The sequence below is a fragment of the Mercenaria mercenaria genome, chromosome 17 (genome assembly GCF_021730395.1).
Source record: "Mercenaria mercenaria strain notata chromosome 17, MADL_Memer_1, whole genome shotgun sequence".
NCBI classification, from domain to species: Eukaryota; Metazoa; Mollusca; class Bivalvia; order Venerida; family Veneridae; genus Mercenaria; species Mercenaria mercenaria.
The window spans coordinates 64,793,724-64,821,559 of NC_069377.1; the positions used below are offsets into that span (position 1 = coordinate 64,793,724).

The window sequence follows — 27,836 nt, forward strand, 5'->3', positions numbered from 1 at the left end:
TCTGAAAAATACATATACTGGCTGTACCTCTGATCAGCGGTCACCTGGCTTAAGTGGCCAAATTGTCTGCTTCCACTGGCTGGCTGCTTAAGACAGGTTAGACTGTATATCACTACTGGATGCACATGCCATTAAACGGGTCATGAAATTGGCCTTAAATTTTTCAAAGGTTTTTAACAGAGTTTGAACAGGTGACCTTTAAAATTAACATAGTTTTAATGCCATACATTAAAAATGACTTTGATGGCCATAAAAAGCTGCTTAAAATAAACCATTAAAATAAGTTAACAGGCTCCTTAAAACTCCATGAAAATTTTAATTGGCATGAAATTAATGTGCCATTAAAAAATTACCCATTAATTCCCCATTAATTTTTTTAATACTCTGTTAATGGCCGTTAATTATTAAAAAATTGATTAATGGTCTCATTAAATATGTCAGATTCAATTTTAATGGGTTTATAATATTTTAATTGTATATCAAATTAAGAGCCATGAAAATTTGCTTTCAGAATTAGACATCTTAAGATAATCAACTTCATATTAATATTTGACGTATTGATTTAAACTACGTATTACTACACATGTAATAGTATCTATACATATGTACTGTTTTGTAAAATGCTAGAAGAATATTTGTTTCTTCTTTTTTCTCTTATTATTTTGTAATGTAAACACATGTAACAGCCTCGTACAAACATTTGTTATATTGTATCCTTATTCTGTCATATGTTCATATGAAATGAGAAAATAAATGGATATTGTATTGTATTGAGTTGTATTGAGAAGGGTTTACAGGTACGGGTTTAATAGATCAAGTGACCATGTGGGTAGTTTTAACTATTCAACATTATAATATTGACAAACATTCTGACCAAGTTTTTATTGGCACAGACATTAGGCATCAGGTGTATTCAAAAAGCAACTGTTGATGACAATGTCAGTGCACAATGGGCAATCACAATTTAGCTGTACTTCAGTACTTTGTGCTCATATGCATGCACTGTACAGCTAAGAGCAAATGTTTGAGGGATTGCATCACAAGTAGCTTCTCCCATTTCCAATTAAGCATACCACACTCTTTGATTCGTTGAAACAAAGAAGCGCTTGATCTGCCCATGCCCCAAATGAATTTAAATCAGACTGTAAATCTTCACAATTATGTGTACTATAAACCTTAGTTTCTACTCAAGAATTTGAAAATCTAAACTAGTCTGAACACATTTTATAATGTAAATTCCTTACCCCACCCATTTTCTTACACAAATGCTGATTATCTGGACAAGAAAAACAAAGAACAGAAAAAGTGGCATGCATCAATGCGTATTTACCCTTACCAAAATATTGTAGATTGATGTTATCAAATAAATTAATACGTTTCCATCCGACTTTCATTGAAATAAATCCGATTTTTGTAGGAACACAATTTGCCAAACATTTGAAAACAAGAGTGCTGCCAAGCAGGGCAATATACGCCCGAAGGGTTACATCAGAGGATGGGAGCAAAATTTAAAGAACTTGACTGTTGAAGCCCAAAGGACAGGAACAACAAACAAGAGGGCCAAGATGGCCCTAGGTTGCTCACCTGAGAAACACACCATAACACACTATAACAGTGTAAACATGTTTGACCTAGTGATTTCATGGAACAAGAGGACCATGATGGTCCTGAATCGCTCACCTCTTCCCACATGATCCAGTTTTGAGTATGACGTCGTTTTTTCTATTATTTGACATAGTGACCTAGTTTTTGAGCTCATGTGACCCAGTTTTGAACTTGACATAGATATTATCAAGATAAAAATTCTGACCAATTTTCATGAAGATCCATTGAAAAATATGGCCTCTAGAGAGGTCATAAGAATTTTCTATTATTTGACCTATTGACCTAGTTTTTTAAGGCACATGACCCAGTTTCAAACTTGACCTAGATATCATCAAGGTGAACATTCTGACCAATTTTCATGAAGATCCATTTAAGGGTATGGCCTCTAGAGAGGTCACAAGGTTTTTCTATTTCAAGACCTACTGACCTAGTTTTTGATTGCAGTTGACCCAGTTTCAAACTTGACATAGATATCATCAAGAAAAACATTCTGACCAACTTTCATACAGATCCCATGAAAAATATGGCCTCTAAGAGAGGTCACGTTTTTTCATTCTTTGACCTACTGACCTACTTTTTGTTGGCACGTGACCCACTTTCGAACTTGACCTAGATATCATCAAGATGAACATTCTGACCAATTTTTATGGAGATCCATTCACAAGTATGGCCTCTAGAGAGGTCACAAGGTTTTTCTATTTTTAGACCTACTGACCTAGTTTTTGACCGCACATGACCCTGTTTCGAACTTGACCTAGATATCATCAAGATGAACATTCTGACCAACTTTCATGAAGATCCATTGAAAAATATGGCCTTTAGAGAGGTCACAAGGTTTTTCTCTTATTTGACCTACTGACCTAGTTTTTGACGGCACGTGACCCACTTTCGAAATTGACCTAGATATCATCAAGATGAACATTATGACCAACTTTCATACAGATCCCATGGAAAATATGGCCTCTAGAGAAGTCACCAGGTTTTTCTATTATTTGACCTACTGACCTAGTTTTTCACGGCACGTGACCCACTTTCGAACTGGACTTAGATATCATCAAGGTGAACATTCTGACCAATTTTCATGAAGAAATTCATGACATATATGGCCTCTAGAGAGGTCTCAAGGTTTTTCTATTTTTAGACCTACTGACCTAGTTTTTGACCGCACGTGACCCAGTTTCAAACTTGAACTAGATATCATCTAGATCAATATTCAGACCAACTTTCATACAGATCCCATGAAAAATATGGCCTTTAGAGAGGTCACAAGGTTTTTCTATTATTTGACCTACTGACCTAGTTTTTGACGGCACATGACCCAGTTTTGAACTTGACCTAGATATCATCGAGGTAAACATTCTGACCAATTTTCATGAAGATCTTGTGAAATATATGGCCTCTAGAAAGGTCATAATGTTTTTTTTTTTTAAACCTACTGAACTAGTTTTTGACTGCACGTGACCCAGTTTCGAACTTGACCTAGATATCATCAAGATAAACATTCAGACCAACTTTCATACAGATCCCATGAAAAATATGGCCTTTAGAGAGGTCACAAGGTTTTTCTATTATTTGACCAACTGACCTAGTTTTTGACGGCACGTGACCCAGTTTCAAACTTGACCTAGATATCATCAAGGTGAACATTCTGACCAATTTTCATGAAGATCTTGTGAAATATATGGCCTCTAGAGAGGTCACAAGGTTTTTTATTTTTAGACATACTGACCTAGTTTTTGAAGGCACGTAACCCAGTTTCGAACTTGACCTAGATATCATCAAGGTGAACATTCTGACCAATTTTCATGAAGATCCATTGAAAATTATGGCCTCTAGAGAGGTCACAAGGTTTTTCTATTTTTAGACCTACTGACCTAGTTTTTGAAGGCACGTGACCCAGTTTCGAACTTGACCTAGATATCATCAAGGTGAACATTCTGACCAACTTTCATAAAGATCCCATGAAAAATGTGACCTCTAGAATGGTCACAAGCAAAAGTTTACGGACGCACGCACGCACGGACGACGGACACCGCGCGATCACAAAAGCTCACCTTGTCACTTTGTGACAGGTGAGCTAAAAATATATTCTGACCAATTATCATTAAAACTGGAGCAAAAATATTGAGTATCAATAAGTATTTTCTTTGATTTGATCTAGTGACCTAGTTTTTGATCCCAGAGGACCCATATTCGAACTTGACCTAGATTTCATCAAGGCTATCATTCTGACCAAATTTCATGAAGATCAGTTGAAAAATAAAGCCTCTATCGCATACACAAGGTTTTTCTTTGATTTGACCTAGTGACCTGCTTTTTGATCTTAGATGACCCATATTCAAATTTGACCTAGATTTCATCAAGATAATCATTCTGGCTTAATTTCAGGAAGATCAGTTGGAAAATATAGCCTCTACTGCATATACAAGCTTTTCCTTTGATCTGACCTAGTGACATACTCTTTGACCCCAGATGCCCCATATTTGAAACTGACCTAGATTTTATCAAGGCAATCATTCTGACTAAATTTCATGAAGACCAATTGAAAAATACAGCCTCTATCGCATACACAAGGTTTCCTTTGATTTGACCTAGTGACCTAGTTCTGACCCCAGACTACCCATATTGGAACGTGACCTAGATTTCATCAAGGCAACCATTCAGACAAAATTTTATGAAGATCAGTTGAAAATTTTTTACCTTTATCGCATACACAAGGATTTTCTTTGATTTGACCTAGTGACCTAGTTTTTGACCCAAGATGACCCATTTTCAAATTCGGCCTAGATTTCATCAAGGGTATCATTCTGACCAATACTCATGAAGAATAATTGAAAAATACAGCCTCTATTGCATAAACAAGGTTTTTTCTTTGATTTAACCTAGTGACCTAGTTTTTGATGCGAGATGACCCATTTTCGAACTCATCCTAGATTTTATCAAGGTTATCATTTTTACCAATACTCATCAAGATTAATTGAAAAATACCGCCTCTATCGCATACACAAGGTTTTTCTTTGATTTGACCTAGTGACCTAGTTTTTGACCCGAGTTGACCCATTTTCGAACTCGGCCTAGATTTCATCAAGGCAATCCTTCTGACTAATATTCATGAAGATCAATTGAAAAATACAGCCTCTATCACATACACAAGGTTTTTGTTTGATTTGACCTAGTGACCTAGTTTTTGACCCGAGATGACCCATTTTCGAACTCGGCCTAGATTTCATCAAGATTATCGGTATGACCAATATTCATGAAGGTTAATTGAAAAATACAGCCTTTATCACATACACAAGGTTTTTCTTTGATTTGATCTAGTGACCTGTTTTTGACCCGAGATGACCCATTTTCGAACTCGGCCTAGATTTCATCAAGATTATTATTCTGACCAATATTCATGAAGATCGATTGAAAAATACAGCCTCTATCGCATACACAAGCTAAATGTTGACAGACAGACGACAGACGCCGGACGCCGGACATCGAGCGATCAGAAAAACTCACCTGAGCATTGCTCAGGTGAGCTAAAAAGAAGAAATTCCAAAAAAAAAAATTCTAAGTCCACAAAAAATTTTTTACCAGTTAAAGTTATGTCAAAATACATCTAAAACTTGGATGTACCATCCATGTTGTACCACAGAAAAGTGGTCTCAGTTTTTCCCTACAGCCAATAATAAAATAGTTTCAAAATAAGCTATTTATAGTAACAAACAAGAGTGCCAGAATGTCACAATATACGCCCGTCACAGCAAATTTCTTTACTCCAGCACCTGTATTTGCAAATGGAATTTTAATTTTGCGGTTGTTTAGTAATCATTGTAAGTCATTTGTTTTTCTAAGTCCACAAAAAAACTCCTTACCAGGTAGAGATACCTTAAAATACACCTAAAATTTGAAAGTAACATCTATGTTGTACCACAGAAAAGTGGTCTTGTTTTTTCCCTACGGTCAGTTATAAAAAAAGTTACAATATAAGTTATTTATAGTAACAACTAAGGGAAGATAATCTTAAAAAAAAAAAAAAAAGAAAAATCCAAAATTTTTTTTTTAAGTCCACATAAAAATCTTTACCAGGTAGAGATTGGTCAAAATACACCTCATAATTGGATGTAGCATGCATGTTGTACTACAGAAAAGTAGTCTCGATTTTTCCCTACGACTAGTAATGAAAAAGTTACAATATAAGCTATTTATAGTAACAACAAAGGGAAGTAATTCTAAAGAAGGGAACTGCGCATGACACTTCGTCTCATGATGGTGTATAATTGTGCCAAGTTACATCAAAATGCCTCCATGCATGAAGAAGAAATGCTTCGGACAAAGTCATTCTTGTATCTGACCTTTGGCCTCTAAGTGTGACCTTGACCTTTGATCTAGGGACCTGGTTCTTGCGCATGACACTTCGCCTTGTGGTGGTGAACATTTGTGCAAAGTTATATCAAAATCCCTCTATGCATAAAAAAAAAGAAATGCTCTGGACAAGGTTTTCATTCTTGTATCCTTTGACCTCTAAGTGTGACCTTGACCTTAGACCTAGGGACCTGGTTCTTGCGCATGACACTCCGCCTCGTGGTGGTGAACATTTGTGCCAAGTTATATCAAAATCCCTCCATGCATGAAGAAGATATGCTCCGGACAAAGTCATTCTTGAATTTGACCTTTGACCTCTAAGTGTGACCTTGACCTTAGACCTAGGGACCTGGTTTTTGTGCATGACACTCCGTCTCATGATGGTGAACAACTGTGCCAAGTTTCATCAAAATCCCTTCATGCATGTAGAAGATATTCTCCGGACAAAGTCTGTGGATGCCGCCCACGCGCCCGCCCGAACCCTCCCGCCCACCCACCCTCCCGCCAGGGGCGTTCCCATAATACGTCCCGTTTTTCAAACGGGCATATAAAAAGGGAAGTAATTCAAAAAACAAAAATTATTGTAAGAGAACAAAAAAGGATCTGCAAAATAAAAGCAAGCACATGCAGAGCAATATACACAAAGCAAAGTCATATATGACCTTTGACCCCTAAGTGTGACCTTGACATTGAAGCGAGTCAACCAAAACATGCGCTCTGCATGTCGCCTCAGAGTGGTGAACATTTGTGCCAAGTTTCTTTGAAATCATTCAAGCAGTTCAAAAGTTACAGAGCGGACACGAAACACACTCATATGACCTTTCACTCCTAAGTGTGACCTTGACCTTGAAGCGAGTCATCCGAAACAAGCGCTCTGCACTTTGTCTCAGTGTGGTGAACATTTGTGCCAAGTTTCTTTGAAATCCTTCGAGCAGTTCAAGAGTTACAGAGCGGACACGAAATACACTCATATGACCTTTGACCCCTAAGTGTGACCTTGACCTTGAAATGATACATCCAAAACATGTGCTTTGCACGTCGTCTTGGTGTAGTGAACATTTGTGTCAAGTTTCTTTGAAATCCTTCAAGGGGTTCAAGAGTTAGAGCAGACATGAAATTGCTAACGGACGGACGGACACCGGGACCATAACATAATACGTCCCTTCGGGCGTATAAAAATGGCGTAACTGCATCAAGGGGAAATAACTTCAATGCAACTAAATATAACATCATGATATATTATAGACGATGTGTTCGTAGTATGTATTTATTGTGATTAAAGTCCATTTTAGAACAAAATGAGACTGGAATTATAAGCATTCAATAGGAGAGCAAACCGAAAACCAAAAAGAAAATATATACGAATCACATTTTACAGAATTTAGGATTTAATGGGCATTACATTGCTGTTAAGGGCCATTAAGTTTACTCTTAAATGAAATCCTACACAACCTGAACATTTAATGGGTATTAAATCAAATTTAAGGGCCATGAATAATCCTGTTAAATTCAAAAACTACAGAATTTCACTTTTTTTTCAAAGCCATTAACTATTTTAGCTACCAAACTAAATTTTTAATGGCATGATTCATGGTTAAAAATGGGTGTTTTAATGGTATTTTAACAGGTAACCCATTAATATTGTGAAACCTGTTAAATAAAGTGATGTAAGAATTAATGGGGTTAATTAACGGTTTTCCTATTTTAATGGATATTTTACAGGGTTTTAAACCATGTTTAATGGTATGTGCATCCAGTAGTGTATGTTTTACATGGTAACTTGACATGAGATGTTTTATTTGAAATTCCTCCTCACTGATTGATGTGTTACTTGTGGAGAAAAACAGCAAATTCAATTTCAGTTACTACCCTTCTTAAAACCCATGCTGTAATTAAACAAGAGGGCCAAGATGGCCCTAGGTCGCTCACCTAAGAAACACTCCATAATAGTGTAAAACATGTTTGACCTAGTGATTTCATGGAAACAAATATTCTGACCAATTTTCATTAAGATTGGACCAAAAAATTGGTCTCTTGCGATAAAACAAGCATTTTCATAGATATGACCTAGTTTTTGACCCTAGATGACCCATGTTCAAACTCGACCTAGATTTTATCAAGGCAATCATTCTGACCAAAATTCATGAAGATCAACTGAAAAATACAGCCTCTATCACATACAGAAGTTTTTTCTTTGATTTGACCAAGTGACCTAGTTTTTGACCTCAGATGACCCATATTCAAATTCCACCTAGATTTCATTAAGGCAATCAACCTGACCAAATTTCATAAATATCAACTGAAAAAAACAGTCTCTATCGCATACACAAGATTTTTCTTTAATTTGACCTAGTGACCTAGCTTTTGACCTCAGATAACCCATATTCAAAACCGACCTAGTTTTCATCAAGGCAATCACTCTGACCAAATTTCATGAAGATCAATTGAAAAATACATCCTCTATTGCATACACAATGTTTTTCTTCGATTTGACCTAGTGACCTAGTTTCTGACCCCAGATGACCCATTTTCGAACTTGGTCTAAATTTCATCAAGGCAATCATTCTGACCAAAATTCATGAAGATAATTGAAAAATACAGCCTCTATCCCATACACAAGGTTTTTACGTGATATGACCTAGTGACCTAGTTTTTGACCCCAAATGACCCATTTTCGAACTCGGCCTAGATTTCATCAAGGTTATCATTCTGACCAAAATTCATGAAGATCAAGTGAAAAATACCGCCTCTATCACATACACAAGGTTTTTCTTTGATTTGACCTAGTGACCTAGTTTTTGACCCGAGATGACCCATTTTCGAACTCAGCCTAGATTTCATCAAGGCAATCATTCTGACCAAAATTCATGAAGATCAATTGAAAAATACAGCCTCTATCACATACACAAGGTTTTTCTTTGATTTGACCTAGTGACCTAGTTTTTGACCCGAGATGACCCATTTTCGAACTCGGCCTAGATTTCATCAAGGTTATCATTCTGACCAATATTCATGAAGAAGAATTGAAAAATACAGCCTCTATCGCATACACAAGGTTTTTCTTTGATTTGACCTAGTGACCTAGTTTTTGACATAAGATGACCCATTTTCGAACTCGGCCTAGATTTCACCAAGGTTATCATTCTGAACAATATTCATGAAGATTAATTGAAAAATACCACCTCTATCGCATACACAAGGTTTTTCTTTGATTTGACCTAGTGACCTAGTTTTTGACCCGAGATGACCCATTTTCGAACTCGGCCTAGATTTCATCAAAGTTATCATTCTGACCAATATTCATGAAGATTAAATGAAAAATACAGTCTCTATCGCATACACAAGGTTTTTCTTTGATTTGACCTAGTGACCTAGTTTTTGACCCGAGATGACCCATTTTTGAACTCGGCCTAGATTTCATCAAGGTTATCATTCTGACCAATATTCATGAAGATTAATTGAAAAATACAGCCTCTATCGCATACACAAGCTAAATGTTAACAGACGACGGACGACAGACGCCAGACGACAGACGCCGGACGCCGGACATCGAGCGATCAGAAAAACTCACCTAAAAAAAAAATCTAACAGAAATTAATTGCTGGCAACTTGTTGACTCATAGCTTTAGCAAATTACATCTTGTAAATGAATTTCTACCTTTGAAATTTGGCATGCCAATATTCAGATAACTTTCAAATTTATGGCAATGCATACAAGATTTCACCACTGTCATCAATATTATACTGACATGCTATAAATACTATCAAACTGCACAGTTACTGTCACTTCTGCAAGTATCAGCATGATGCAATTTGAATTTCATCAACTTAAAATTCAACAAGAGATCAGTGTAAATTTGCATTAATTGTCAATATGGCATGAAAGCTTCAACATGATGCAAGTACCTTGAAGCTAAAATCAACATCATGCTATTAACCTGACTGTCATGAAAAAGCAATACAGTTACACCTTTCTGTGATGAAAAAAATCCTTGAAATTTTGAACCATTTATGAATGATATCTTTCAACATCAAGTTACATTTTCATATAAATTCAATGACTTAACAGCTGTAACATCAAGTAACATTTGCATTACTTCCATAACTGATATGCTGCAACATCAAGTTACATTTCCCTTACTGCTGTAACTGAAATGGTGCAATATCAAGTTACATTTCAACAACTGTAATGACTTACTGCTGCAACATCAAGTTAAATTTTCATTAAGGCAATGACTGAACTGTTGTGATATCAAGTTATATTTCCATAACTGCAAAGCCTGAACTGCTTCAATATCAAGTTACAGTTCCATAACTTCAATAACTGAACTGCATGCTGCAATATCAAGTTACATTTCAATAACTGCAATGACTGAACTGCTGCAAAATCAACTTACATTTTCATTAAGGCAATGACTGAACTGTTGTGATATCAAGTTACATTTCCATAACTGCAATGACTGAACTGCTGCAATATGTTGCAATATCAATGTACATTTTCATTAAGGCAATGACTGAACGGTTGCAACATCAATTTACATTTCCATAACTGCAATAAATGAACTGTTCAAACATCAAGTTAAGATGACTGAATGGCTGCAACATCAAGTTACATTTCCGTAACTGCAATGACTGAACTGTTGCAATATCAACTTACATTTTCATTAAGGCAATGACTGAACTGATGTGATATCAAGTTACATTTCCATAACTGCAATGACTGAACTGTTGCAATATCAATTTACATTTTCATTAAGGCAATGCTTGAACTGTTGTGATATCAAGTTTCATTTCCATAACTGCCATAACTGAACTGCTGCAACATCAAGTTACATTTTCATTAAGGCAATGTCACAACTGTTGTGATATCAAGTTATATTTCTGTAATGTTATAACTGAACTGCTAAGACATCAAGTCACATTTTACAAAAATATTTTTAAAAGTTCTAACCTCTGATTTTCTGTCTTTATTTCCATTCTAAATCCTGACAGGCACTGTTCTCTCAAGCTTTGTAACAACAATTATTTGCAGGTACAAAGTGTTACTTATGGAGGTTTAACTGCCAGGTGTTGGAATTCAACATTGACAAAATCTTGGCAAACACAAGTTAGAGAATATTCTGAAAATATTTAACTGTATATTGAATGTGTCTGCAATCAAAAGAAAAATTTTCTTCAGTTAGTTTTAACTTGATTTTTTAACAGAATAACTAAAAGGTAATCATACCAATTAAAAGACAAAAATCATCAATATAACCCTTTAAATATAACCACAATTAATTGATTTCATTTTTGTTTTTAAAAATCTGAATTTAAGTAAAAATTTCTGAAAAAAATCTGTTTCTAGAACAAACTGATTTCTGACAATATCAGGCTGAAGTTACAATTTAAATCTTAAAGGTCAAGGTCACAGGGGCCTGAAAATGTTCTAGAAAAAATATCATTATTATAAATGACATTAAATTGCAAATGTAGCTCTATCAACAATGTTCATTTTTATATTTACCATAACTGAGTTTTAAAGCTCTACTTTTTTTAATCTTAGTTGAAATAGTGAAAGATAACATATTGGATATTTTTAGAATTTTAAATGGACTGCCTTTAATGAAATGTTAATGATCTTAAAATTTCCAAGAAAACGGAGAAGTGGTAAAGTTAGTTTAAGTGCCACTATGGTTTGTATGTAACTATTTCCAGTTTAAAGACAGATATGGGTCTGGGTGATGTATATAACATATCACCTCACTATGGGGAACATTCGTGCCAAATGATACTAAAATTCTTTGACTAATGGCAAAGTTTACTCAGTAGGCACACACAAAAAAAAAAGTGAACATTTGACCTCCAAACATGACCTTGACTTTTGACCAAAGTTCCGAGAATTGCAAATGTCACATCATCTCATTTTGAGAAAGAATTATGCCCGCTTATATCAAGGGCCCTAAACAGATGGTAAAGTTATGAAGCAGACATCAAACAGAATCTGTTAACATTTTACCTAAAGAAAATGACCTTGGCCTTTGACCAAGGGATCTGGGTATTGTGCATGACCCATCATTTAATTATGGGAAACATTTCTGCTAAGTAAGATTAAAATCCCTTGATTAATGGTTGAATTATGGGGCAAACAGGAAAAGTTGACCTTTGACCTCCAAATGTCACCTTGACCTTTGAGCCAGTGGTGCTGGTATTGTGAATGATGCATTATGGGGAACTCTTAATAATATTGAAATGCCTTGCTGAAAATAACAACATGAATGTGTTGGCTTACAATATGATCAAATGACGAAAGGATGGACAAAAAAGTGCAATCCTCAAGTCTCCAAAACCAAACTTAAGGCCAGTAGGTGAAGAATAAATTGGTTTTCCTTAATTAAAAACTAGAATTAATGCAGTTTTATCACTTTGAAAAATTTTGTTTCCAAGGAATTAACAATAAATGTTTTCATTAATACTGGAGATATATTGATTGGGAGAGGGACTGCTCACTGTGATTGATACTTAAAGCAGAATGATATTCCCTACAGAAGAATTTGGAAATCATCAATCTGCCAACACAAACACACGAATCTGGTTGCAGGCAATAGAAACCTTAGAATTATGCTTTGCATCCAACAACTTTGGTTTATTCTGAAGGAAGTCAGCTTTAGACTGTTCATATCAGAAAACAAACTGTAATAAACTTAGTTGTATTTCTGTGACAGCTCTTGCTAACATTACATATCTTAACAATAGCAATGCAAATTTTGTTTATATCTATCAAGTCATGAAATGAAAATTATGAAAAAATACTAAAACTAAGTCTAGCATAGCAGAACAGTATTACACAGAGAGGCCACAGGGACACGGACTGTCGTTTATGTTAACAAGCTTTTCCTTTGATTTGACCTGGTGACCTAGTTTTTGATCCCACCAGACCCAGATTTGAACTTGACCTAGAGATCATCAAACTTAACATTCTGACTAAGCTTCATTCAGACATAGTCATAAATGTGACCTGTAGAGTGTTAACTAGCTTTTCCTTTGATTTGACCTGGTAACTTAGTTTTTGACCCCACATGACCCAGATTCAATTTTGACTTAAAAATCATCAAGATTAACATTCTGACCAAGTTTCATGAAGATATAGTCATAAATGTGGCCTCTAGAGTGTTAACAAGCTTTTCCTTTGATTTGACCTGGTGACCTAGTTTTTGACCCCACCTGACTCAGATTTAAACTTGGCCTAAAGATCATCAAGACTAACATTCTGACCAAGTTTCACAGAGATATTGACAACAAGAGCTGTCTCCGTAGGATGACACATGCCCCCGATGGCACTTTGAATGAATAGTTTTGGCCGATGTTAGAGTTTAGGACCTTTGACCTACGGAGCTGGGTCTTGCGCGCGACACATCGTCTTACTGTGTCACACATTCATGCATAGTTATTTTAAAATCCATGCATGAATGACAAAGATATGGACCGGACATGCCCATCAATGCACTATCATGAAAAATGATCTTTAACGTCTAAGTGTGACCTTGACCTTTGAGCTACGGACCTGGGTCTTGCGTGTGACACGTCGTCTTATTGTGGTACACATTCATGCCAAGTTATTTGAAAATCCATCCATCGATGACAAAGATATGGACCGGACACGCCCATCAATGCACTATCCTTTAATGTCTAAGTGTGACCTTGACCTTTGAGCTACGGACCTGGGTCTTGTGCACTGCATGTCGTCTTACTGTGGTACACATTCATGCCAAGTTATTTGAAAATCCATCCATCGATGACAAAGATATGGACCGGACACGCCCATCAATGCACTATCCTTTAACGTCTAAGTGTGACCTTGACCTTTGAGCTACGGACCTGGGTCTTGCGCACTGCACGTCGTCTTACTGTGGTACACATTCATGCCAAGTTATTTGAAAATCCATCCATCGATGACAAAGATATGGACCGGACACGCCCATCAATGCACTATCCTTTAACGTCTAAGTGTGACCTTGACCTTTGAGCTACGGACCTGGGTCTTGCGCACTGCACGTCGTCTTACTGTGGTACACATTCATGCCAAGTTATTTGAAAATCCATCCATCGATGACAAAGATATGGACCGGACACGAAAATTGCGGACAGACCGACAGACTGACAGACCGACAGACGGTTCAAAAACTATATGCCTCCCTTCGGGGGCATAAAAATGTGGCCTCTAGGTTGTAAACAAGCGTTTCCTTTGATTTGACCTGGTGACCTAGTTTTTGATCCCCACATGACCTAGATTTGAACTTGATTTAAAGATCATCAAGGTTAACATTCTGACCAAATTTTATGTAGATACAGTGATAAATGTGGCCTCTAGAGTGTTAACAAGATTTTCCTTTGATCTGACCTGGTGACCTAGTTTTCAACCCCAGATGACCCAATATCGAATCGTCCAAGATTTTATTAAGGGTAGCATTCTGACCAAGTTTAATGAAGATACAGTCATAAATGGGGCCTCTAGAGTGTTAACAAGCTTTTCCATTGTTTTGACCTGGTGACCTACTTTTTAACCCCACCTGACCCAGATTTGAACCTGACCTAAAGATCATCAAGATTAACATTCTGACTAAGTTTCATAGAAATATTTTAATAAATGTGGCCTCTTGAGTGTTAACAAGCTTTTCCTTTGAATTGGCCTGGTGACTTAGTTTTTGATCCCAGATGACCCAATATCAAACTCATCCAATATTTTATTAAGGGTAACATTCTGACCAAGTTTCATTAAGACTGGGCGAAAATTGTGACCTGTAGAGTGTTTACAGTCAAATTGGTGACAACGGACAACAGACGAAGAAGGACGATGGACACAGGGCGATCACGTGCTCAAGTGAGCTAAAAATATTTCAAATGCATAATTTTGTAAGATTTTCACCATTGGGACTTCCTGAAGAAATGCTGGACATACAATTTATATTGATGAACATAATGAAAACTAATTTTGGTATGTTATACAGGTAAAAATACATATTTCCAAAAACAGTAACTTCTGCAGAAAAAAAATGAATGTCTAATAAGTAAAGCCACGTTCTAAAATACAACCAAACAACCATAAATTCTTCACAATAGCTCTACCTATTCTTCAAAATGTAAAACATAACGACAACAAGAACAAAAAGAAATACAGAAGTCTTTCTTACTTATTTGGAACAATTTCTGAGCAATCATCTATAAAACCCACATATAATTTCATAATGAAAATTTACCTGAGGGGAAGTAGTCAAACACATATTACACAACTGCTCTTTTGTTCTCCGCGGGTTAGTAACCAAAATGAATACATACGTGAAAAACATATTAGATGAGTTTAAACTGTAATGTTTAGTTAATTCCATTTTAGACAGTATCTGTGTCAAATAGCATTCACAAATGTATACTTATAAATTCTTTTTATATATTGTATATTTTTACCTTTGAGTTACGATCGGTATGTTTTCCTCTACAATAAGCTTGAGGTAAATTCACGGCTCAGCACTCGGCGAAATCAGACAATACAGGAGCTTACATATACCTCACTTTAGGCTTACAAACATTGTCACCGTGTGCAATATATGACCTTTTTGTGTTGATTCGCCGTAAAACCTAACTCACACTCTCACTAACTCACTCACTCACTCCTTGTGTGCAAATCTTCACACATGTATCTATTATACTGTTACAAAATACAATGTGGCATCAAGTATTATTAGTAATAATAATAATGATAATTATGATAATAATTAGGAGGAGAAGAAGATAATCATTATAATCATTATATGCATTTTTAGCTTTTGTGATCGCATAGTGTACATGTCCGTTTCATTGTTCGTCAACATTTTACCTTTGTTTACACTCTAGTCCTTATTTTTCGAAAGCAATCCTAACTGAATTTTAACATAATGTGTTTGGCCATAAAACCTTGATCAGCTGCGATTGTGACTCTGATCAGATTAGTACTTCCATAATCATTATCAAATATTGTGAAAAAATGCAAGTCCATGCAGAATTCTGGTTGCCATGGTTACCAACTTGAACAATACTTTAATAATTCATTAAAAATTCTACCACTTACCAGATTTCAAAGAAATGTAGCACAAAGGATCAGCTAGAGACCTTCTGTGAAAAGTGCTAAAAGAATATATCCATACAAAATTCTGGTTGCCATGATAACAGATTGGAAATAAAATTATAAAATATCAAAAACCCATCATATTTCAAAATAATTTGGTACCTACAATCAGCAAGAGACCTATTGTGAGAATTATTGAAAGAATACATGTCAGTGCAGAATTAAAGTTGCCATGGTAAAATGTATTTTACAAGATTTACGTATAACAATTTAACGACTGAAGTTAAAGAAATTCCCACAATCATTTTTGTCTGACAGTGGGAAGGAAAGACTAACTAATAAATGAATTATAAAAACTAAGAAATTAATATGACGTTGTGTAAGTCAGTTACTTACCTCTTAGATCGGTGTTCATGAATTGAAAATACCCGCGATCGTGCAGTAACACCTCACGCTTCACGCTCTCGGTGTCACAATTCGCATGAGTGCGGCTATTTTCAATTCATGAACTCCTCCTAATCAGTTAATTACCTACACATATAACATGACCCTTCAGTCTGAAACTGTCCATCATTCCACAGAAATTGTTATAAAGCCTAGGAGACACTCTGGTGTTTAAAGTGAACTCTAATTGATGTTGAACAATAAAAGCAGCCTGAATTTTCAATTTTAACAGCATCATAGCAATTTCAAGCATGACTTGCAGCCAATTAAGTATGCAGTAGAAGAAATAACTTGAAACTGACTCAACAGTTGCATGCAGTTGTAAAGAGATGTCAACTAGATGTCTGTACACAGACTACTTACTGCCACTGAATTCTTGGCAATGCATGATTAGTAAACTTTTATTTTATATTCATTTTTATCACATCTAGACTAAAAAAGTTGTCTCTAGATTCTAGATGATATAACCAGTGAGAAAAGAGCAAGAAACACAAGTTAAAAACTTGTGTGTTTGGGGGCTGGGGGCAGGAGATTAAGTTACAATATTATCAAGAAAGACAAAATGCAAGAAACTCTTAATCTTTGAAAATTTTGTGGTGGTGTGGGGAGGAGCTGGAAGGTACATCCTATACAACCCCAGATGCACAACCTCACATACTGATTAACACTAGTATAGTTTCATGACTCTATGTCAAATAACTTTTTATATACATGTGACACAAACTGTTATGTCCTAAGTTAAGAGCAATAACTCTTACTGTGTGAAATACCAAACAAAACTGCAAGTGCAAAACTTTACATGCTGAATATAATGTTTGATGCTCAGCATTTTGACCGATAGATAGATGGAGGCAAGTCTTAAGTGACCCTCAACCATTTAGGATATGTTGTTCTAACCGTTTCTGTCAAATTCAATCTCACTCTTGAAATACTGAAATGTTACTTCTTGCAACTTTAACTGCATTATTAATAAGTTCATTTAATGGGAAAGAAAAATTCATTTAATGGGAAAAAAAAACATAAAATATTTAATGGGAAAGAAAAATTCATTTAATGGGAAAGAGAATGAATGCCTTCGTAAGGAAGTATTAATGTGCACATGAAAAGAGACTGCTGGACTTTGACTGTGCAAGGCAAGGTGACATGAATCGCACCGGTGCTAATAAGGTCTTGTTACACAATTATGACCAACATGTATGCTATTATACTTTCTATAGTCAAACTTCATTCGCTCGACCTCGACGGGACCGGAAAAAATTAAATCCAGTTATCAGTGGTTTGAGCCATTGAACAATATACACTATAAAGAGGTTTGCTGGGACTGATTAGTTTGAGCGATAGGCAGTGCCCAAATTATCAAGTGAATGCAGTCTGACTGTATTTCCATTGCTACAATCTCTATGTAGCTTCACCTATGATATGCATACTGGAAAGCAATTCCAGAACGTAATTTTCAAATCATTTAAGATTACTGATTATTTGAAAGCTTGTACATCACACTGGCCATAGCTTTATCAGATCAATTGGTTCCAACGTTGTTTGAGCGGTGAATTTTACGCCGATCAGATGGAGAAATATGGCCGATACTACAAATTTCTGGAATTGTAAGTATGATTTAAAGGAATTTCTACCCGTTAAATAACGAATCAAATGAAAACGATGTGTGCACCTGGAGCGCAAATGTGTCTATATTTTAGCACATGTGTCTATTTAGCTGAGATTTGTGCCGTTTATTCAAACACTTCTGTACAGTCCGGCAGGGGAAGGAGATTTTTGACAGTTTTTGACAATATCGCCTCAAATTTAGTGTTTTTCGGGAGCAAGTAACTGTTAAAACCCTTTTTATGTAAAGGGCTACCTCTTAAAACAAAGTGTGTGTACTTTAATAGAATTATTCAGGGTTGTTTCTGAACAATCAGTCGAAAACCTAATGCAACGCCGTTTCGAGTGGGTCGCTATGCAACGCAATCAAGTGGATACTGTTCTGTGTCTTACTTGGGAAGTCTTATCCGTCTTAAAAACAGTCATTATTTTCAAAGCCTAACAATGAATAAATTAATTTGGATAGTTTCATATCATCATATTGATCCCGCCATTTCTAATATATTGTACTTTTACATTTTTATGCTCGCTTAACATTTAACACATTTTTGCGAACATTGTCAAAAAACATTAACACATAAACATAAAGCAAGGATGAACATCGAACAATATCATTAAGTAAATAATAGTATTAGTTCGTTCAAATAAGAACCAGTTCATGGATATTATTCTCCTCCACGAATGGTACTAACAGCATGCCAAAATCGGGTTGACTCTTTAAATCAGTATAGTTACAGTTGGTTACTTTCAGTCCCTTAAAACCAATACATTGCGATTTCATTACTGATTTGTTGTGCATTTAAGCTGTTCCTACAAAACTTAAATAAAGTTTGGTCCATGATAAAAGTATTGATCAGTTGTTTGTATATATTTTCATTCATATTCCTGGTGAAACGTTCATTTATTTTCAGAGAGATAAATCAAAGAGACCGTTAAAATTGGCAAGGGAAAAGGCAAGATTTTATTGGTCCTCCATAAAACAGAAACGATGTAATAAAACTCTACAGTCGCCGTTTAAAAATTAAAATACAAATGAAATACAGACACCAATGAAAAAAAGTTTTGTTGGAGACAGTTAAATAATACAACTGTAACACGTCTCTCTTAGTATTGCTAGTCCGTCTATTTTCTTTCATTGGTGTCTGTATTTTATTTGTTCATTTAAACATTGATATCACACCCATTAAAATTCGTTCACTTTAGCTGTGTCTATCGCTCGCTAACATTGCCTACTCGTGTATACTAATACAAAAATGATTGGAAGAAGGTCAGCGTACACCGTACCGTCCTGTATTAAGAATCGTTGTGTTCTTGGCATAGGGTGTAAAGACATTTTTAATGATATATGTTCTGTTTATGGGCATAATGAAATATCTTTTTCGACAGTTATTCGTTGGTTTAAGAAATTCAAATGTTGGTTAGTTTCAACAGAAGATGAACCACATGGCCGTCGGCCGAAAACAGCAACGTCTGCCAAGATGGTTGCTAGAGTGAAAGAAATAGTTGCTACTGATGCAAGATACACCGCTAGACAAATAGCTAGTATGGTTGGCATCTCATAAGAGCAGCTCATACAATTCTGAAACGTAATTTGAAAATGAGAAAGATCTGTGCTAGATGGATTCCCCATCTGTTGACAGATGAGCAGAAAAGGGCACGCGTGCAATGCGCAAACTTGTTGCTTAAACAGTTTCCAAATTACAATGCACGATCTTTCGCAAATGTCGTCACTGGTGACGAGACATTGGTTCACTTTTTTTGAGCTCAAACAAAAGATTCAGAACAAAATATGGGCAACAAAGTCTGGCAAAAGACCATGCATTGCACTAAAGTTCTTCGAAAACTAAAGAAATATTTCAAAACTCGAAGACCCGCATCTGGTTTGGCCAATGTCAGACTACATGAAAACGCGTCATCGCACAAGGCGTCTATTGTACAAGACTTTCTGAAGCAGGAAAAGGTTGTTGTGCTCCCTTCGTCACCCTCCTTATTCATCTGACCTTGCCCTGTGTGACTTCTTTTTGTTCCTAAGGTGAAAAAATACCTTTCTGGTCGAAACTTTGTGCAGCGCAAACACCTCGGTTCTGCAATATTCCAGTGTCTTCGTAGTATACCTAGAAAATACTACGAAAAAGGCTTCAAGGATTGCATTAGAAGACTGAAATTTTGCAAATCTGTTGAAGGTGAATACTTCCAGGGGACCAAATAAAATTTTCATTGAAATCTATCAAGGATACATTTTTATGTGCTCAGATGCATTCATATTTGAACAATCCTCATAAAGTGTCAACCCGTTTTGGCATGTTGTTCAGTACCATTCGTGGATGAGATAAATGTCCGTGAACTGGTTCTTGTTTTTACGAACTATTACTATTACTTACTTAATGATATTGTTCGATGTTCACCTTTGCTTTATGTTTTTGTGTTAATGTTTTTGACAAGTCCGCAAAAATATGTTAAATGTGAAGCGAGCATAAAAATGTATTATATATATTTAGTACAAGATATTAGAAACGGTGGGATCATTATAATGACATAAAAGTCACTAAATTTATTCATTGTTAGGCTTTAATGACTGTTTTAAGACGGATAAGACTTCACAAGTAAGACACAGAACGGTATCCACTTGATTGCATTGCATAGGGACCCACTCTAAACGGCGTTGCATTAGGTTTTCGGCCGATTGTTCAGAAACAACCCTGAATAATTCTATGAAAATACACACGCTTTGTTTTAAGAGGTAGTCCTTTACATTAAAAGTGTTTTAACAGTTACTTGCTCCCGATAAACACTATATTCGAGGCGATATTGTCAAAAACTGTCAAAAATCTCCTTCCCCGCCGGACTGTACAGAAGTGTTTGAATAAACGGCACAGACCTCAGCTAAATAGACACGTGCTAAAATATAGACACATTTGCGCTCCAGGTGCACCCATCGGTTTCATTTGATTCGTTATTTAACGGGTAGAAATTCCTTTAAATCATACTTACAATACCGGAAATTTGTAGTATCGGCCATATTTCTCCATCTGATCGGCGTAAAATTCACCGCTCAAACAACGTTGGAACCACTTGATCTGATAAAGCTATGACCAGTGTGTACATGAGAGGGTTAATCTTTTTAGATAATATAATCAAGCATTCTGTCTGGTTCCTCAACAACTAGATCTGTACATCTACACTTTAGAATTAAGGTTTTACATGTCTGTTTTAAATATATAGACAGCTAAACAGATAATATCTATATTGTACCAACTTACTTCTCTAGTTTGTGCAGATGTGGCATATGTCTATTCACAGCGGAACCAGCAACTGGCATGCATGGGGACACTGATTTGCGTTTTTCTTCTTGAACCTTAGTGACAGAATTAGCATCCCCAGCTGACATATATGATGATGCTGGTTTCACATTATTTTCTTGACCTTCTGCAACAGAATCTAGTCCACCAACAGAATTTCTACTTTTATTAAAAATACCGTCTTTTTTCTTTAAAGCGAAGCCACCAGAACTACCTTTTGTAATTTCATCCAATTCTTCCACATTTTCTTCAACTTTTGTCTCATTTGTAGTGTCCTTTTCTTCTGATTTATTTCCTTTTTCCATTTTCAAACAAATATTTGTTATTTTGCAGTAAGAATAAAAAAAAATATTTTGCTTCTATTGTAATTCCATTTGATTACTTAGAAAATTGCCAATAAATTGTCAACAAATTTAGTCATCCATTTCAGGTTCCTTTGAAATTGTTTCACTTCAGTATCAATTCAACTACTCTGTAATTTTAATTAAATATTTAATCATAATAGTGATTCCATCTTCATCACATTCTAATTGTCCCAATCAAACAATGCAAGTAAGTCTAATGCATGTTTCTAATAATTCAATCGCAAATCATACTGGATATTTTGAAGAATTTCATACTCAGAATACTCTAAAAACAGAGTAAGTATGACTACTTCTATAAATGCTACACAGAGACTGCTATCAGAGTTGCAGTGTGACAAAAACTTCTGTAACATTCATAAGACCAAGCCATCAATTTCGGGGTGTTATTGGAGAGAAATGAATAAAGGCCATATCTGTCTGTGTGTTTTGTTTGCCATTTTGTCTCAGCCAGTTTAATGGATAACATACTTTTCTTTCTATCTATGGCATTGCAAATTCAATGGAGAATTCATAAATAGTATAAAATTTGAGGAAACATCAAAACAACATTGTTTAATTTCACTCTAAACTAATGGATGCAGAGAAAACTTATTAAGTTGCTGTTGAAACTGAACGAGTCATACCCATCATTAACTCTTAGCCTGCTGGTGGCAAGTGATTCTGCCTTTGCGACCAGTGCAGACCAAGATCAGCCTGCACATCTGTGCAGTCTGATCTCTGATCATGGTCTGCATTGTTCGCTATTCAGTCAGTAAATTTTTAGTAAACACCCCTTCAAATGATAAATGGTACTGCCTAAATTGGAAGATGGACCAGTCCATTAAAGAAATATAGCAGGGTAAGGGTTAATGCAAATTTTTGCTTCAAACCAAATGAAATAAAAGCATAAATTTGAAACTGATGCAACAAATCAAATTGCAAGTGTTTTTTTCTGTATTTTCTTTTAAGGAAAAGCACATCAATAAATATACACTATCAATCCATGGATAAAAACATTGAGATAGGAAACTGCTTGGTAAAAGCTCCATCTTAATTTAATGCAGTAGTTGAATTTAATGTCATTGCTGAGGAACTGTCTACAATTTAAAATTTGGAAACAAACAAAACAAGAGGCCCAAATGAACTTATGTTGCTCATCTGAGGAGGGCTAACTTCTGATCTTGCATCTGACCAAGTTTTGTGAAACTCCATAAAGCAGTTTATTTAAAACAATTTTAAGATTTTCTGATTTTTAACTGTAACCAGCCAAAAAGACACATAACCATCTGAACAAAACTTAAGAGGTCTATACAGATCAAGTTTGGTTGATCAAGTACATGAGAAAAAAGTTATTCAAAGATTTTCTCTTAATTAAATCAGTTCTGGCAGTGCCTACCTGCAATCAAGGTCAAGCAAAAACCATTTTAAATATAAAATTGAGAAAGGCCCATTCATTGGATGCTAAAGTGCAAGCTAAGCAAATATCTTTCAAACAGTTCATGAGACATTGTTTAATGTTTTGTTTTTTATTTTAGCTCTTAATTGTGTTCCCTAATGTGGGGAACCATTTGAACTAAGTTGAGAGAGGTCAATGCTAGGATGCCATGGAACAAGTTTGGTGAATATCCAGAGGTGCAGAAGTTGAGTTAAAGTTGCTTTCTGTTTTTAACTCTGATGTCCCCTAAAAGGGGCAAAGCTGAACCTTTTGAACAAACTTGAGAGATGATAATACACGGCTGCAACAGACCAAGTTTGATATATATCAAGACCTTGATATTTTCCTATTTTAGCGCTGTCTGGACCTAAAAGGGGCCAAGCGGAATATTTTGAACAAATCTGAGAGAGAATCAAACAAGGATGCTACAGTCTGGTTGAGACCTATTCAGTGAATAGTGAGGGAGTGTCTAAATGATTTTCTATTTTATCTTTAGTGGCCCCTAAAATTGATTCCACAAAACCATTTGAACAGATTTGAGTGAAGACCTTATAAGGATGTTATAGACCAAGTTTGGGGAAGATTCATCGCATGGTTAAGAGAAAAAGTTGTTTAAATGTTTTATATTTTTAGCTCTGGCAGCTCCTTAATGGGGAGAAGCTGACATGTCTGTGACAGGCTGCTACAGATTCTGACCAGTAGTTTTAGAGAAGATGTTTCAGTAAAAATGTTGATCAGTGCAAACACACAATGAAAAATATCTGCAATGGACAACAGATCATCAACTTATACTAATAAATCATCTTGAACAAAGTTCAGTTGAGCTTAAAATGTACATATCATTTCTTAAATCAATTAACTTACATTCACAAATGTTGCTTTAATACTACATAAATATACAGGTATAGCAAGATTTAAGCCTAATATATGATTATACAGCTGTCGAGTTTCACTTTAAGGTAAAGGAGACACAAAGACAGAAGCTAAGGGAGAGACTATAAATTTGCAATTTATTTCAAGTTTTGTATGACTATGAATCACTGCCATAATAAATGATAGACAAAAAACTTAGCAAATGTTACCTGCCTGAATGCAATTTAATCAACATTATCACCAGAATTTGTATATTTGATTCAAAAGAGCTGCATGCAGTTTGCTTCTGCTATCAGATGCAATGAAATTCATTTTAATATTCCTTAGAATCTGATGAGCAAAACATCTTTGAATACAACAATCATGCCACTGAAATGCTTATTATGATACTGAAGTATCACAAAGCAGTTATATAGGAAATTGGAAAATTGACAATTAATTATTATTATTATTATCATTATTATTATACCAGATTTGCTGAGCGCCCTATTCATATGAAATATACATTCAAGAGCGCTTTACAATTAAACATGTGTAGGAAAATCACAAAAACATGGCATATGCAATATTAAGACTAAAACGGAAACTGAATAACTTGATTAAATACCTAATTATATAAATGATTTATTCGAAGGCGTTGTACATATTACAAAAATAGTTATTATAAAAATATTAATGATGACAATGATAACAATTACAGCCCTTTTGTAACTTACAGTCATGACTGCACCCCTCCCCTTGAGGTCATTTTACCCCTATTGCCAATACCAGTGCTTAAAGACGAGCTGCACATAGAGGTTCAAACCCCCCGGTTAATGGTACCATCATATACTTTATTAGAAAGAAATACCACACACTTCAACATCAGAGTTCCATTTAACAAGTGTGAGACTTTGTCCAGTCATCTGAAAAAATTATCTCCCATATTCTTGAATGAAAAAGTGTGTTTTCAGGGATGTTTTAAATGAACACAATGATGTTGAATCCCTTATTCCTGGAGGGAGTGCCTTCCAAAGCTTTGCAGCGGCTGTTTCAAAACGTCTGTCACCATAAGTTGCTGTTTGAATGTTCGTAGGTAACTCCAGTCTTAGTGAACTATTCTGGGATCATAAGTCTTGTTTTGGTTGGTACACATTCAGCATTTTCTTTATATATACTGGACCTTTTTTATGTAGTGTTTTATAGTAAGTGTTAGGATTTTGAATTTGATTCTGTACTCTACAGGTAGCCAGTGGAGATCTTTAAGGATAGGAGTAACATTGTCATAGCGGGACGATTTTGTGATGAGGCGGGCTGCTGTGGTTTGAACATTCTGCAGTCTTTTAAGACTTGTTACATGTTACAATAGTCCATCCGTGATGCTACCAGGGAGTTTACTAGAGATTTAGTTGCGTCAGTTGTTAGATATTTTCTTATGTGACCAATTTGTCTGATTTGACAATAACACGATCTGGATACAGAGATTATGTGCTGTTCCATGTCTAATCTCACATCAAGCATTGCCCCAAGGTTCCTAACACAGGACGATGGTTTTATTTCAGAGTCGCCGACAGTAATTGTGACATTTTCAACTAGATGAGCAGTTTTGTTTCATGCGAAAACTATAACTTCCATCTTATCTGTATTTAGCTTGAGCATGTTGCTGTGCATCCATGACACAATATCCTGAAGACACACTTCAACACGATATATTGTGTCTGTTTGGGATTGCTTATTTGATGGTTTGAACGATAGGAATAATTGCGAATCGTCAGCATAAAAATGATGTTTAAGTCCATGTCTTTTGCAGATGGAACCAACAGGCTTCGTGTACATGTTGTAAAATTTGGGTCCTAGTACTGAACCCTGGGGAACACTGAAACGCATGTGGACTGGTTTTGATAGTTTCCCATTTATACACACCGTTTGATAATGATCAGTGAGATATGATTTCATCCGAGAGAGAGGTTTATCAGCAATTCCGAAATGATGTTAAGACAGTGTAACAATGTTGCGTGGTCTACTGTATCAAAAGCTGCTGACAAATCAAGTAGCACTAATACTGAGACCTCGCCTTGGTCAAGGGATTCGAGGATATCATTTTGTACTTTCACTAAGGCCGTCTTGGTTGAATGGAATTTCCTGTATGCTGACTTATGATCTTCGTGCAGATTATTTTGTGTTAAATGTTCTTCAATACGAGAGTTGACCACTTTTTCTACAATTCTGGAAACATATGGTAAATTTGACACTGGTCTGTAGTTCTTCAAGATATTTTCATCAAGATTTTGTTTCTTCAAGAGAGGTCGTATACGAGAGCTTTTGAAAGATTTTGGTACGGCTGAAGTTTCCAATGATAAGTTCACTATTTTTGTTAGAATTGGTAAAAGTTTGTCTGTGCATGATTTTAAAAGCCAAGTAGGAATTGGGTCGAGCTCACATGATTTATTCAGTGAACTGTTAATAAGCTTTTTGACTTCTTCTTCTGATGCCGGACTGAAACTCATTAAGCAGCTAATATCAGTGTTCGATTGCATTTCCATTTCTATATAGTCTGTGTTTGAATTTGATTGAATTTGTGATGTTATTTTGTTCCGAATTTCAATAAAGAAATCACTAAATTCCTGTGCAAGGGCATGCAATGTTTTACCCGTGGGCAGAGAAACCCCGCTAGGTCCATCCAATAAATGTTTAGTGATCTTAAACAAATTGTTTTTGTCCCGTCCACAGGATGAAATTTTGTCCGAGAAGTAATCAATTCTAGCTTTTTGTATCATTTTGTTCATAACAGCACATTGGTTTCTGTATGTTTCATGATCAATTTCAAGTCTGCTAGTACGCCATTTCCATTCAAGTTTTCGTCTGGTGTGTTTGGCGTCGTGAAGTTCTTCCGTGTACCACGGGCATGTAGGTCTTTGTGTTATTGTTTTTGTTCGTAATGGTGCATGCTTATCAATCAGCACTGAGAGTCCAGTTGTATATGCCTCTACTATCTCTTCAGTTTCGGTACATTGTACACTATTGCAAAGGGTTTCAGATGCCATTATATCAGATTTGAATGACTCAGTATCAATTAATAACCACTACCTACCAGTTCAATCATGCTATGGTCTTTATAATTATTAATTACCTTTGAAAGAAGATTCTAAGGTAGAAAGTTCAAGATTGATGAAGTGGTTACTAAGAATGCTTCATGTATGGAAATCAGCAGAAACCAGCCATGAGACTGGCTTATCAAAGGACTGTATATCCCGGTGTATGTCGATGCCTGAAACAATACCCAAAGAAGAACCTGGGTTCTTCCTCCACAATCTAAAGCTGTTGAAGTCACAGTGTAACCTCAATCGAGTGGTGCGACTCTTTAAACCCAATGAATCTACAAAAAACACCTAAACTTCTTTCCATTGATGTATTGCAATACATTCAAAGTGTCACAAACTGACATACGGGCCTTATTGTATCTGTAGTGTAAATGCAGGTATTGCATCATCTTTTTGTAAATTTTTGAGATATTGAGGTAAATGTCAGATTTCACGCATAAAATACCTCTCATGTTTTTTGGAATTAATGAGTTGGGTTTTACGGCGAATCGACACAAAAAGGTCATATATTGCCGAGACATGTTTTTTGGTATTTCATAACTTAAATTTCCATGTAAATTTCATTCAATTCAGTTCAGTAATAAGAAAGTTGATATTTTATAAACTTCAGTAATTCATGTTTTTATCCCCAGAACCACTATAACGGGCCTCAAATTGTCAATTTCAATCCGCGCCAAAGTAGTCAGATTTCCCGGCTATATCGTGAATCCCGTGAAAATAAAA

At 35.7% G+C, this 27,836-nt stretch overlaps 1 protein-coding gene across 3 annotated transcripts in view; it reads right to left on the minus strand.

The window, feature by feature from the left end:
* LOC123537234 (uncharacterized) overlaps window positions 1-27,836 on the minus strand; it is a 437,951-nt gene that overhangs the window by 206,771 nt on the left and 203,344 nt on the right. The gene's annotated exons all lie outside the window — the stretch shown is intronic.